This window comes from Miscanthus floridulus, unplaced genomic scaffold, assembly GCF_019320115.1.
Source record: "Miscanthus floridulus cultivar M001 unplaced genomic scaffold, ASM1932011v1 os_2416_1_2, whole genome shotgun sequence".
In the NCBI taxonomy this organism is placed as follows: domain Eukaryota; kingdom Viridiplantae; phylum Streptophyta; class Magnoliopsida; order Poales; family Poaceae; genus Miscanthus; species Miscanthus floridulus.
In genome coordinates this window covers 59,498-73,929 of record NW_027098289.1, presented here as the reverse complement: position 1 = coordinate 73,929, position 14,432 = coordinate 59,498, and the positions used below count along the sequence as shown (strand labels likewise).

The window sequence follows — 14,432 nt, the reverse complement described above, 5'->3', positions numbered from 1 at the left end:
ACCGAGCATCGAGGAGCGAGGAGTCCCCGGCGTCGCTGGCGATGACCGAGCACCGAGGAGCCAGGAGTCCCCGGCGTCACTGGCGATGAACGAGCATCGAGGAGCGAGGAGTCCCCACCATCACTAGTGATGTCCGAGCACCGAGGAGCGAGGAGTCCCCGGCGTCGTCAGCAATGACCGAGCACCGAGGAGTCCCCGGCGTAGGCGGCGATGTCCGAGCACCAAGGAGCGAGGAGTCCCCGGCGTCGCTGGCGATGACCGAGCACCGAGGAGCGATGAGTCCCCGGCGTCGCCGGCGATGATCGAGCACTGAGGAGCGAAGAGTCCCCGGCGTCGCTGGCGATGATCGAGCACCGAGGAGCAAGGAGTCCCCGACGTCGCTGGCCATGTCCGAGCATCGAGGAGCGAGGAGTCCCCGGCGTCGCTGGCGATGACCGAGCACCGAGGAGTACCCGACGTAGGCAGTGATGTCCGAGCACCGTGGAGCGAGGAGTCCCCGGCGTCGCTGGCGATGACCGAGCACCATGGAGCGAGGAGTCCCCGGCGTCGTCGGCGATGACCGAGCACCGAGGAGCGAGGAGTCCCCAGCGTCGCTGGCGATGTCCGAGCACCGAGGAGCGAGGAGTCCCCGGCGTAGGCGGCGATGTCTGAGCACCGAAGAGCGCGGAGTCCCCGGCGTCGCTGGCGATGACCGAGCACCGAGGAGAGAGGAGTCCCCGGCGTCGCTGGCGATGACCAAGCACCGAGGAGCGAGGAGTCCCCGGTGTCATTGGCGATAATCGAGCACCGAGGAGCGAGGAGTCCCCGACATAGGCGGCGATGTCCGAGCACCGAGGAGTCCCCGGCGTAGGTGGCGAGGTCCGAGCACCGACGTAGCTGATGATGTCCGTGCGGTGAAGTGTGCCCACTTAGTCCTCGAGCACGAAGTATCCATGCGCCGAGGAGTAACCGGCGTAGCTGGCGATGAAGCATGAGGGACGATTAGTCTGGTCAACTGGTCGGTGACGAAGTGAGCATTAAGTAGAAGCGACTAGCGAACAGTCCGATCAACTGGTCGGCGACAGAGTCCATGAACCAAGCGGTCTGACCAGTTGATCGGTGGAGAAGTCCGAGCACCAAGTGGTCCGATCACCTAGACGATGATCCTGCAATACAAATATATAGAACAGGTAGTACATGATGTAAAAATATATGAACTCCAGAGAAAAAATAGCGTATGTAGCTTGGCGATCAGTTGGAGCGAAGATGTATTTATATTTAATATAAACCGTCCGACCAGTTAGTGTGTAGCTGAGTCTCCAGCCCTAGCTAGCCCATAGTCCATAACGTCGAGCGCGGAGCCCGTGCACGTGTAGGAGGAACTGGCGTGACTAAGGAGCCGCTGCCGACCACCCATAACGCAGAGCGCGGAGCCCGTAGCACGTGTAGGGAGGAGCCAGAGACAGGACCGTCTCTGGAGGCGTCCGAGCATCAACACGACTGTTCGGGGGGTTGGAAAATCGTTTGGAGAGCAAACATGGAGAAAACAGTTCGGAAAACACATCATGACGATATACGGAGATTGGAGAATATTTAGAAGAATATTAAAGCGTGACTTAGCTTTAGACAGAAAGTCTGGTTGGCGACGTGTGGCGTTATCTGATCGGCGTTGACGGTGAGCTCCTAGCGGACGGTGAGTTGTTGGTAAAGGCGACCTCGGAGGTGGTTCTGAGATCGGATCTGCTGTCGCGGGGATTGATGTAGTCAGCGATGAATCGTCGTCGTGGACTGACATGGATCACAACGAGATTGATGACAAGAACGCGTTGTTGATTTAAGGTCCATCTGGCTCGCCATGGGATCAAGCGCACACCCCTACCTGGACGCCAACTGTCGACAAAAGATGCTCGGCAGTCTACCGAGGGGTATCCCGCGATGGTAGATTGATCGGTGAGGGTGCGCGTGATCAGAAACCGGATGGTGACACAAAACGCAGAGACAGTGATTTAGACAGGTTCGGGCCGTCTGATCGACGTATACCCTACGTCCTGTGTCTTTGGTGTATTGTATTGAGATGTATGTAGATAGATCTGTCTACTAGGGGACCCCTGCCTCTCCTTATATAGTTTGGAGGGACAGAATTACAAGGAAAAATATCTTATTTGGTACTATATAATAGCTTGCGGTGCACGTCGAGCAACGCCGTGCACGCCTTAATCTTGTGGGTCAGGCCACCTCTGATAATGCGACTCATGTCTTGTCTTGTAGATACCGTGAACTATACCCCCACAACTACTCCTAGTCCTATGACGACCCTGCTACACTTGCACTTTCCAGCAGTCCCACAACAAGAGAATCTTGTGATGACGGAAAACTTGCAGGTTACATAACTAGCGTTGCTCCACTAAAAAAACATAACTTGCGTTGCCGTCCCCTGATTAGCTCCACTGATGAACCGCGATCGAGCTCCCCGGGCAAGGCATGCCTGCGAGTTCCGAAAACTGCGTCAGCCGTATGCGTAAAACAGTCGGACGCATGTGCGGGCACCATCCCCTCTGACTGCCGGTACGATGATGATCTTGACGCATGCAATGCAAAAGCGTTCATCAGGATTCAGGAGATCCAGCCATCGCCAGTCGCCACGGGCCACGGCACCGTCACTTGGCGCAGAAGCTCCGTCCGTCCGGCCCATATGCGATCCGATCGATTGGTACAGCCTACGGCGACCTCTGCTCTTCCCCACGTTGGCTGCACGCGCGTAGCCGGCCCCGAAACGTCCGGCGGTAGTGGGGGGTGTGTACCTGCGTGCGCCACATTTCACCGACCGCGGGTGGTGGGCGTCGTACCCGGGCGTGCAAAATCTGCAATCTGATTGCACGATCGCACGTTCGCCCGGAGAGAGCACGAGCAACGAACGGTACCGGCCTTCACGGTAGGCGCGCGATCGCGTGGACGCGGAACCTAATTCGGGAAGGCGATTACCCAGGGGCGGACGGGCGGTCCCGCTGCGGGCCGTGCCCGTGCGAACCCCGCTAGATTTTTCTTTTCGCTGCGCTGTTCATGGTGACGACTGCGACAGACATTACTGTACTTGTAGGGTGGAAATGGCAAGATTCCCGGGGAACCATGATGCGGGCTTACTTTTCTTTGATTGGGTGTGGGCGTGTACTAGACCTTGACAGATGACGTCGATTCCCTGAATCCCTGTTTTACCTTGTTCTGTTGTGCCTTCGTTAGAGCCGGCAGTTCCCCGTTATCACCTCTATCCCAGTAAAACTGGTAGGAAAAAGTCTACTCCACCCCCTCAACTATGGGAGGTGGTCTATATAACCTCCTCAACTATGAAACCGTCTGTTTTATCCTCTGAATTTTCCAAAACCGTGTATTCTACCCCTGGGCGGTTTTGAGCGGCGGTTTTGCTACAGTAACAGCAGGTCTGCTACAGTACATCGGGTTTGCTACAGTCCCGGTGTTTTGAATTTCCTTTTTTTATTTTCGATGAATTTTTGAAAAATCATAGTAAATCATAGAAAAATCATAAAATGAAAAATATAATTTTATTGGACTCCACATGAGTAGATCTACACAGTGAATATATAATACGATATGTTTTAGTACAATTTTTTTTAGCTTTAGATTAATTGGAAAATCCAATTTTGTCTGTAATTAATTAGAATTTATCTATAACTAAGTTATACATAGTCCAATGAGTACGAAATTTTTTACTATAGTTCAAGCATACAATAATTAGCGTACCATAAAAATTTCACTATAATTGGACCATAGAAGCTGCAGCTATGAATTATTTCAATTAATTACAGACAAAATTAGATTTTTCAATTAATCTAAGGCTACAAAAAAAAAATTGTACTAAAACATACCGTATTATATATTCACTGTGTAGATCTACTCATGTGGAGTCCAATAAAATTAGATTTTTCTATGATTTTTCAAAAATTCACCGAAAATAAATAAAAAAAAAGAAAATTCAAAGCACAGGTACTGTAGCAAACCGATGTTACTGTAGCAACCCGCCGCTGAAAACCGCCCAGGGGTAGAATAGATGGTTTTAGAAAGTTCAGGGGGTAAAACAGACGGTTTCATAGTTGAGGGGGTTATGTAGACCACCTCCCATGGTTGAGGGGGTGGAGTAGACTTTTTCCAAAACTGGTATATTAGAGGCATCTATGTTTTTTTTTCTTACTCCAATAATTTCCCAATACCTTTTTTTTATGGCTACCAATATTTTTCTCATCTCACCTCAAAGAAAGAGAGATACAACTCCCTCCAATACCATGGGACCATCCCAACTATCACTTTTTAGTTATATTTTCTCTTACACTCCTGTGGAATCCACCTTTCATATGGGTACTGGGAGAGAGATATATTGGGGTACTGCTACAACATCTTCCCTAATAAATTTAAAAAGTTATATTAGGCTATCATAATACCATTTTATTGGGGGAGTTGTATTGGAGAACTACTAGAGATGCTCTTAGTTTCCTTTTATATATTATAATATACTAGTCCATCACGCGTGCCATCGCACGCGCCGGTAAATCACCTGGTTAAGACACAGGTAAAAAAGATGTTTAATATTCGAATGGAATGTAATGTTTGAGATAAGTCAAGTTAACCAATTTGTCCTTCAATCTTGGATTAGGTGAAGCTTCACGAATTACCTTTAATTGCTTCAGTCCTTAACCTGATGGGAAAGCGTAGTGCTAAGTGATCATCTGAGTTCCACTGTTTGGTGATTGATAGGAAAGATCCTGCCCACAGAATAAGATCCGGTAATGAGGTGGCCTTAAGAAGATCAATTGTAATTTGAATGTTAGACACAACAGAATGATTTTACCTGGAGATATCGACCCTAAATCTTTGTCATTTAAAGTTGCCCCTGCACCATCAGCAAATGTCCATGATGGAATTCAAACATTCAATTTGGCAGTCTGACCTTTTGTCTGAACAAATAGAAAACAAATGTGCTGACTGCAGATATTTTATCTGAATTTAGCTTTTAAAGAATTGGAAATAATTACCTTTGCAGAAATGGAGAATGAAATTTGAAGATACTGGTCAGAAGAGCTGAGGGTTTTGATTTGCTGAGTAACAGTAAGCCCAGCTGCTTTCCAATTGTAAGTGCTTGGTATGTACTGAATGATATTGAGTGCAGGCGAATCTCCTTTCTCCTCAAAGTAAATAGAATCACCAAGTTTTGAAAAGGATTCTATACCTGCAGATGGAAATCATAATATTTCGAAACAAACAATAAGCTCGAAAATAATTGCAACCCCAATTTTAACAGACATAAATTAAAGAGGTTAAAAATGAAGGGGCTAGACACCGCCTTCAGCTTATGGAATCAAAATAAGAGAAACTGTTGACTGAAATCAAGCATAGCAATTACTGTGGAATGATCACATCAAGTCAGCACAGATAGATGTTGGTGATTTTTTACATTACCTGTCCCATAACAACACCAGAATGAATCGTACTTTGTTCCCCAACCATGATAACTCACAGCCTTAGAGTGTCCGGGGGCCTGGGGTAGCATGTAAATCATCACACCAGGATCTGTCCCCCTTTGAATGCTTAAAACACCATTTATGAATGCCCTTTCGTAGTAATCTGCATATGTTATTTCCTTTGTGCATCTGAATAGTTTGCGAGAAATCTACACATAGGCTGGATATGACACATATCTAAACAAGAGAATATATGTTTTAGGTGGTTTGATGATTGTCAACCTTAAGCATGTTGTAGGTGGTGCAAGATTCCTCATTCTCAGTACTCAGAGTCCCAGCTAAACGGTTTGGATAGGTTCTGAAAAGCAGTTAAGTGCATAAGTTCCTTCTGAAATAGTTGTCTATATACTATGGACGTCAGTAAATCAGTCACGTAGAAGTTATACTAGAATTCATTAGCAGATGTGCCACCAGTTGCATAGCTATGAGAAGAATTTATTGTATCCATAAAGAATGACACAATTTGCTGTTTCAAAATGAGGCTTGGTCAGCTTCACTCAAATGGCAGAGAACCAATGAGAAAAACAAGACAAGCTGGTACTACTTGAGATGCAGAGTCGTACACTCAGAATTTTACTAATAACAGTAAGAGTTATGCATATCTTTGATTTTCTTAAGCCACCAAGTATACTTATATGGTGTCGGTGTTTTGGACCGGGATTCTCAACCAACTAGTGAATTTGTTCTGCGTGTTTCTGATTCTGGATGGTGATGCAAAGAGACACAAGGTTTATACTGGTTCGGGCAATTCGAGCCCTACGTCCAGTCTGAGAGATTGATCTTGTATTCCTCGCCCGAAGTGCTTGTAGTAGGGGGTTACAAGCTAGGTGAGAGAGGTAGCCAGTCCCAGATCTCGGCGGGGAGTGATGTGGGCTACTTGAGACGTTGCTCTCAAGCGACAGGGAAGTGTGCGTGTTACAGAGTGTTGCTCTTCGTGAGAACCTATCTCCCCCCAGAAATAGCCCAAGTCCTTTCCTTTTATAGTTTGAAGGGGGGACAAGGGCAGTACATGTGCTAACTATACGGCGTCGTGCGAACAGAGGCGGCGTGTCCGAGCCCTGTAGCCTGTTCCTACGGCGGAGTAGTCGTCGGAGTGGTCCGTCCTTGGAGCACTGGGGCGGCGTGCTGGTCACATCCGATCCTGTGCGTAATGGGAGCTCCAGGGCTGCCTCGGAGCGGGTGTGGCGGTCAGCGTGTGGGTCGCTGTGGATTGACTGTGCGCGAGGCCGAGGCTCAGTTGGTGCCGAGGCCGCACCGCGGTGGAGGGTCTCGGCAGACACGAATCCCGGGATAGCCGAGACCTTGGTGCAGAGTGCCGAGGCCTGGAGAGAGCGGTTGATCTGGTGTGCTGGTTCGGAGGCGATGATGACCTGGGCCAGGCTGCCCATGTCGTGTTGTTTTCGAGGCGGGGATCGCGGGGCACAGTGTAGTGTGGGCGCTGATCGTGGGCACAGCGTCAGAATACAGTGGCTGGTAATCCCCGCCGTGCCCTGTCTTAGCCGGTATGGTGCTGATGCGACCTCATGTCCCATCGGCCATTCCGCGGTGTCGAGCCGTCGTCCGGCTGAGATTGCGGGAGTGGTTAGACGTATTAATGGGACATGACGTGCTGTCGGGAAGACCGGTCGAGGCGGGGGCGACGGGCTATGGACAAGCCGGCCTCGAGCGATACAAAGAATAAGGCCTCGCGCGAGACGGAGATTGGGCTCCTTGCCGAGGCCTTCCATGAGAGGCCTCGCGCGAGGCGGAAATTGCGTCAGGACGCCGAGACCTCCCGTGAGAGGCCTGAGGCGATGCGGAGAGTCGGGTGGGCTCGGACGGGGCTGGTGATGAGCCCATGGCTTACCCTCTAACTTCGTCGTTGATGGGATTTAAGTGTCCCTTTTGGTGTACGCTCGGGGTACCCCGTTTTATGGTACCCTACATATGGGAAAGAAGTAAAATAGTCCACTTGTTACCCCTTATGAACAGTATCCAGCAGCATAATCGAAACTGTTAAAATCTCTAGTAACAAGATACAATTGAATTTTACCTTGTAAAGAGGATCTCCAGTAACTTCATACCTCATTTGCGCACCAACGACCATTGGAATGTGTGTGTTGGAATGAAATCCAGAAATACTGTCAGCCTGAAATGAAACGCATACACACACACACACGAAGGCTATCACTCAAATGAAAATCCTTCAAGGGGAACAGTACTTTTAATCCATCGATAAAGACCAGTACTAGGAACCCGAGTTCAGTTTCCATGATAATGCCAGTTGGTTGGTGGCATAATTTAAAATGTGTTTGATGTATAGACATGTAGTATTGTAGTGGCCACCGGATGATAAAAGGATTAGATTGAAGTTAGTAATGACAGGTTTTAACATAGTTAAAGATTAAAGACTAAACTGGTTAAGTTCTATTTTAGTCACTATTGTAAATTAGACATAAATAATCCATATCTATCACCAAATAGCTGAAGATTGACAATTAGCAAACCAGATCAGTGTTCAGCATACCTGAACTGCAAGCAGCCCAAGAAAGCATGGCTTATCGAAGAGATAAGGCAGAGTCAATTAATAGAAAGGAAGCATATCAGGTAGACATGACTATTAATCTATGCTACAATTGTAAGTTTGTAACAAACAGCAAATCACCGTTATCATGTAGAGCTGATAGAGCACATCATTCATCCCACCAAACTCGTCACTGAGAGACTCCCAGTGCCTCTCAATGCTATATTTCTGTATGACATTCTTCACCCGATCGCTGCAATAATTAGCCATCTTTACCACCATGTCAAGAGCCCTGGAATTTCTAGCCACCGTGTACCGATCAAGAAGACCTTGCATAATCTGCAAACCAAAAATTAAACTCACTCAAGTCGGCGACGATATTTACACATTAATGAAGTAGAAACAGAAACACCCGTTCACCAGTTCACCTGTTGGATTGTGTAGTAAGGAGCCCAGACATCCCTGATGGCCTCAACATGATCAAAGAACTCCGAGGGGAAGGCCGACAGGTACCCTGTGCCCATCTTTTTCTTGCAATCGTAGATCACGTAGACAACCGATCACATTTTTGCATTGAGAGTGTCATTGTGTGTGCTAGCCCACATGTTTGCAGTAGCACTCAGGTAATGCCCTGAAAAGGACAACAGCAAGACACCGAAATTTAGTCTAGCTGCGTGGTTGTTCTAGGTAAATGCTCCAAAATCAGAGCCAAACGGAGATCCGGTGGCACACCAACGAAGTGTCCTCGGAGCTCGAAGTTGCCGGACTGCTTGCGGAAGCTCCAGACGAGGCGGTCGACGTCCAGGAGGAGCAGGTACTGCAGGATGGTCTGCTGGGGTCGCCAGTACAAGCTGGCCGGCTCCAGCCTCACGTCATGCGGGGACACCTCGTAGAGGAACGCCCCCGCCGTGGCCCCGAGGTGCGGCGCGGTGCCAGCGGTGGCTGTGGCGGTGGCTACACGGAGCTTGCGGTAGAGCATGAGCCAGTCGAACGCCTCCTCATGCCGTGAGTCCGGGTGCGAGGCGAGGTCGAAGGAGCTGCATCCCGGCCACCTGCAGGGGGCAGCGGGGGCCAGGTCACAGATGCACGCCACCATGCTGACCGCGCACCGGCCATCGGTGGAGGCCATGCAGGTGGATCTAGTGGAGACGGGGGAGGGCTCGCGCTGGATCCGGCTGCTCGCTGCAAATCCACCGCCTCCGTTGGCTACGGGAGGGCGACGGCATGCTCTAGCCTCAGATCGGCCACCGGGAGGGGCGCCACGAGCGGCCGCTCCAGATCCACCACTGAGTTTGCTGACGTGACCTCCCTGTCATCATGCAAGGCCACCATGGAGGTTCCGCCGCCGCCAGAGGTCTCCGGGGTGTCAGGGCGTCCGCTGGCTAGCCGCGCGGCCATGGGGATGACCGGCGACGGAGGGCCGAAACCCTAGGCCGCGCGACCCACCGCGTCGCGTCACGAGTAGGAAGTGGCGTGGTGGTGGTGGTGGTGGTGGTGGAGGAGGAGGAGAAGGAGGAGGGAGGTCGCCGCCGCGCGGAGGGCGGCCCACCGGTGAGGTCGTCCCGCGCCGTCGCCTGAGCCGCCTCGCGAGCCAATAGCGAGGGAGCGAGAGAGAGAGAGAGCGCGGAGAGGAGGAGGACGTCGGGGTCGGGGAGAGCCGCCGAGGGCTTCGTAGCGGGCGGCGCGTCCTGTAGCGAGCGGCGGAGCCAACACGGGCCGTCGATCGGCGAATCGGACGAACAGCGGATTTCAGGGCGACGTGGCCAGCCTGAGCGGCGGCCAAAGTCCCCCTGTTTGATAATAAGAGATATGGAGCTCCAATATAGGAGTACCTTTTTTATCTCCAAGATGTAGAAACTTGATAACACGGGCAGACCTAGCCCCGGAGACCTTGGGCATCTGGTCTACAAGGCCCAGTCATTGGAGAGCCTATATATAAAGAAGATGAGGTCCAATCCATGGTTTAGCCCATCAGTTCCTCCAAGGTTCCAAAAAACATTTGATCCACAGCTGCTTTGATAAATTGTGTGCATAGTGATATAGCACAAACATTGCATAATCTTACCTTTGTTGTGGCAGTTTAGTTGTGTGTGCATGACTCGATCACCAGGTTTCAAATCCCTGTGGCCACAATTATATATCTAATCTAATACTACTTAAAATATAGGGGCAATTGCATATCTGCCCTCCTTTTGACCTCTTACTGCATGCTTGCCCCTCTTTTTCTGAGTTTGCAGGTTTGCCCCCATTTTTTGAGTTTGAATGGTTGCATTGCCCCTGTTCTGTTAACCAGGACTAACGGTGTGTGCATGAGTACATAAATACATATTTACACTTGGTATAAAAAGCACTTCAATCCATTAGTAAGCATCATCTATTTTGCATTAGATAGTAAGCAATAGACTAGAGGTCCAGATCATATTTAAGCACCATACACTCTGAATGGTTGACTTGCCCAAATCACATCTAAAATTGTTTACATGTCCAAATCACATCAGACCAAAATAATGGCACTATATGCCTAAATGACATGTCAGATCACATATCAAGACCAAAATAGCAGCATTATATGCCAATATGACATGTCTAGATCACATCTTAAGATCAAAATAATGGCACTAATTGCCAAGATGTCATGTCCAGGTGACGAGTCATTACATATCCAGTCAAATGATCATGTTTAAGGATCAAAGAAAGCAGCAAGCCTTGAAACACCTCTTCCTCTTCCTCTGCCTGTCCTAGTTGGTGGTGTTTCTTCTACCATCTGACTTTCAGTAGCACTTCAAAAAGAGAGAAAAATTGCACCAGTAGTGAGATAACTATAAACTGAATGTTTGCACTGCCAAAAATATTACAAACTGAATAAATACAGATCAACACCTTGTTTGTGATGCATGTGCAGTCCTAGTTGTACCCCTGTGCCTTGTTTGTGATGCACGTGCAGTCCTCGGCTCATCACTTCCTTCCCCAAATGCATTCTCAGTAGATAAAAGTCTCTTTTTCTCTCTAGCAGTTCGACCTTGACACTTTTTGGCTGTATGTCCTAGCTCATGACATTCAGGACACCTCCTCCTATTGTTAGCACCAGGCTCATCTGATGCTTTGATCCTAGATTTCCTTGGCCTTCCAGGCTTTCTCCTCAACTTTGGCTTCTTGATTTTGTATCCTAGATTCACACGTGGCTAGAAATGTTTGGAAGTCATTGGATTAAACACACCTGAATATGTCTTCCTAAACTTGTCAACAGAGAAGTATTCATCGACAAAGTCCTCCATTTGTACCTCTCTAGTAAGTTTTGCAATAAATGCTAAAGCATGTCTACAAGGCTTTCCACTCACTTGCCATGCCCTACTGCTGCATGTCTTCAGCACCAAGTTCACTGCATACCTAAAAGATGCTCCTGATTTAGTAGGTGCAGTTACTTCAGCAGTGCCATTTGCACATTTTAGAACTTTGCAGTCCTTGATAGCTTTGCTTTGAGCAGTAAGAGCCTTGGTAACAGCTGGGATAATTGTGCCCTTCATCGACATAGCTATCTTTTTTCTCAATTCAAACTTGGTTATTATCATTTGCCTTATCTTGTCATGCATCTCAACAATCTACAGGTCCTTGACATTCTTCACCCAATTGTTGAAAGATTCCGAGAGGTTATTGTTGATGTAGTCTACCTTGGAATGATCAGAAAATTTACTTCTACTCCACAAGTAGGGATGATTCAAATTTAAGTATGCTATTGCTTCAGGGCACTTCTCCTGTATCCTGCCCATGTGATAATTGAACTTCTCAATGGTGCAAGCCTTGGTGGCCGGCCACATGTTATAATTAAATAAATCACCATAATAATGCTTCTTGAAATTTTTCCACAAATGCCTCATACATTCTCTATGTTCCACTCCTGGATATACATCTTTTACAGCTACACCAAGTCCTTTACCTGCATCTGTGCTGATAACCAAATCAGTAGGCATGCCAATAGCAAGCTTCAAATTCTGTAAAAACCATGTCCAGCTTTCCGTTGACTTAGTTTCAATAACACCATAAGCAACTGGAAATAGCCCATCTAATGCAACAGTAGCCGCCAACTGACCTCTAGACCTTCCTGTTAGGTGGGTGGCATCAATGGAAATGTATGGTCTGCATCCTTGGAGAAACCCATCAATGCATGGTTTAAGAGCAACAAAAAATCTCATGAAACACACATCCCCTTGATGTATTTCAGTATCAATCTTAACAATGCTTCTAGGGACTGATTTCAATAGTTCAGCCCTATAAGTGGGCAGCAAGTCATAACTATCATCCCACTTTTCAAATATTATATCAAGAGCCTTCTCTTTGCCCCTAAAAACTCTATCATAAGGAATTTCCATTTTGTACTTCTTATTCAACTTTTTTGTAAATCCATTGGTCCCATTGTTGGGTCATCCGTCAACCAGTCAACCACCCTTTCAGCTACCCAATTACTTGTGGCCATTGTGTCATCACAGGTGTTGACTGAACCACACTTGTGAATTGGCCCATTCATCTTAACCTGCACAAAAAGACATGGACTGTTTTATTCACTACTGGACATTTATGCCTAGAAAAGAAAAAAATATATAATCCACTTGAGCCGCTAGTACCTTGCATCCAGGGGATTTCTTGTTGGTAGATGCAAAAAAATCCACTTGTAGCCCTTATGCGCTCTCAAGCACTTGGCTCGAAATCGCTTCTTGTCTTTCTTCACAGTACGAAAAGCATAATCATTCAAGATTGCATGCTGGATTAACGCTGATTTGCACTGATTCACATCAGGAAATACCACACCTATATCGACACATGGAGCATCAACATCAAAAGAGAAGACATGAATATCATCTTCGTCATCCTCTTCAACTATTTCATCATCAGGTAACTCAAGATCAAAGAAATTAGAGTCAGAAGATGCAGCCAAGCCACTATCATAGCTACTGTCACTAAGTGCAACAAGTGATTCAGTGTCAGAGTATTTTCCCTCCTCATCAACTCCAACTGCCTCTTCATCGACATGTGTGTCTTTCCTATTGGGCTTCTTCCCTTTCGTGGGTGAGAACTGTAGTGTACCGCCAAACTCATTGATCTGCGCATCAATGTGCATTGTTCCGTTCTCTTGGTAATTTCCAAATCATTCTAAAAGCTCATCATCAGTTCTAATCTCAATAGAAGCATCCTCTAACGAATGCCTACACATCACATTGTATGATTATAGTAAGCTGAAAACCCTAAATCTCTAAAGAAAGCGAAATTACACAGCCAGGTAACTGTAGAGGCTAAAGAGCTTAAACAAACTCTCGAGGAAGCAATTCCACCATCACTGGAGTAGACCGTCGGCCGCCCGTCTGCTTTGTTCCCCGCGCCGCCCGTCCACCCGTGCCGGCAGTCCGCCCGCGATGCCCCCGCCAGTAGCCCTGTGAAAGCATCTAGGCCCCTAGTTGGATTTCAGTGATTAATGTCAATACAAGTTTACTATGACTAACGTGTGTTTTGCAGAGGCAATTAAGTTAGGTCATGGTAATGGAGATCGATTGGGCAATCGAGGTTGTCATGCCCCTACGATGGAAATCGTTTTGGTTTTCAAAGGATGGACGACAAGGTTAAGGATGACTAGTTCTAAGTGTCGATTGGAGTTAGAGAGACACTTAGAGTAGTTTAGGACTTTGTTTTTCCTTTGGCCGTACTATGAAGGGGGGTATGAACGGGTAGCTTGACCTAGTTGAGTCTAGTGAGTTAGGTGTGGTGCACACTTGTTAAAACTAGCTCTAGGTAGCTCCTATGAATGCCTAAGATCCTTTGGAGCAAACTTCATTCACATATGTTCGAAAGTTGGAAATGAATGGAGGGTCAAACACTGACCGAACGCTGGCTCCGGTGTGACCGGACGCTGGCCGCAGGGTCCGGTCAGTTCGTTTGACTGAGGTGGTTAAGTCTGTTGTGACCGGACGCTGGAAGGTCTTGTGACCGGACGCTGAGGGCTAGCGTCCGGTCGACTCCAGTAAGGGTCCAGACTTGGAAAAGAGTGACCGGACGCGTCCGGTCAGTGCTGACCGGACCCTGAGGGTTCAGCGTCCGGTCGAGTCCAGTAAGGTTCCAGTAAGGGTTTTATGCGACCGGACACGTCCGGTCAGTGCTGACCGGACCCTGCCAGCGTCCGGTCGACTCGTTACTACTGGTTCGTAGGTTGAACTGACCGGAGCGTCCGGTCATCACGACCGGAGCGTCCGGTCATCCCGCAGAAGCTCATAACAGTTCGTTTTTCAGGCTGGCTTATAAATAGAAGCTCCACTCGTGAGTGGAGTATCCTTTGCTCATTCCAACAGCTGAGAAACACGTTTGTGAGTGCCTAGAAGAGCAAGATCCTAGTGAGGTGTTTGTGATTTGAGAATCCAAGAGAGTAGCCTCACTAGCAA

The 14,432-nt window shown here is 48.0% G+C and overlaps 2 pseudogenes; both read right to left on the bottom strand.

Moving 5' to 3' along the window:
• Window positions 1-4,440: 4,440 nt before the first annotated feature.
• On the bottom strand, window positions 4,441-9,190 carry LOC136534950 (uncharacterized; annotated as a pseudogene).
• Window positions 9,191-10,883: 1,693 nt separating this feature from the next.
• LOC136534944 (uncharacterized) lies at window positions 10,884-12,481 on the bottom strand (annotated as a pseudogene).
• Window positions 12,482-14,432: the final 1,951 nt, after the last annotated feature.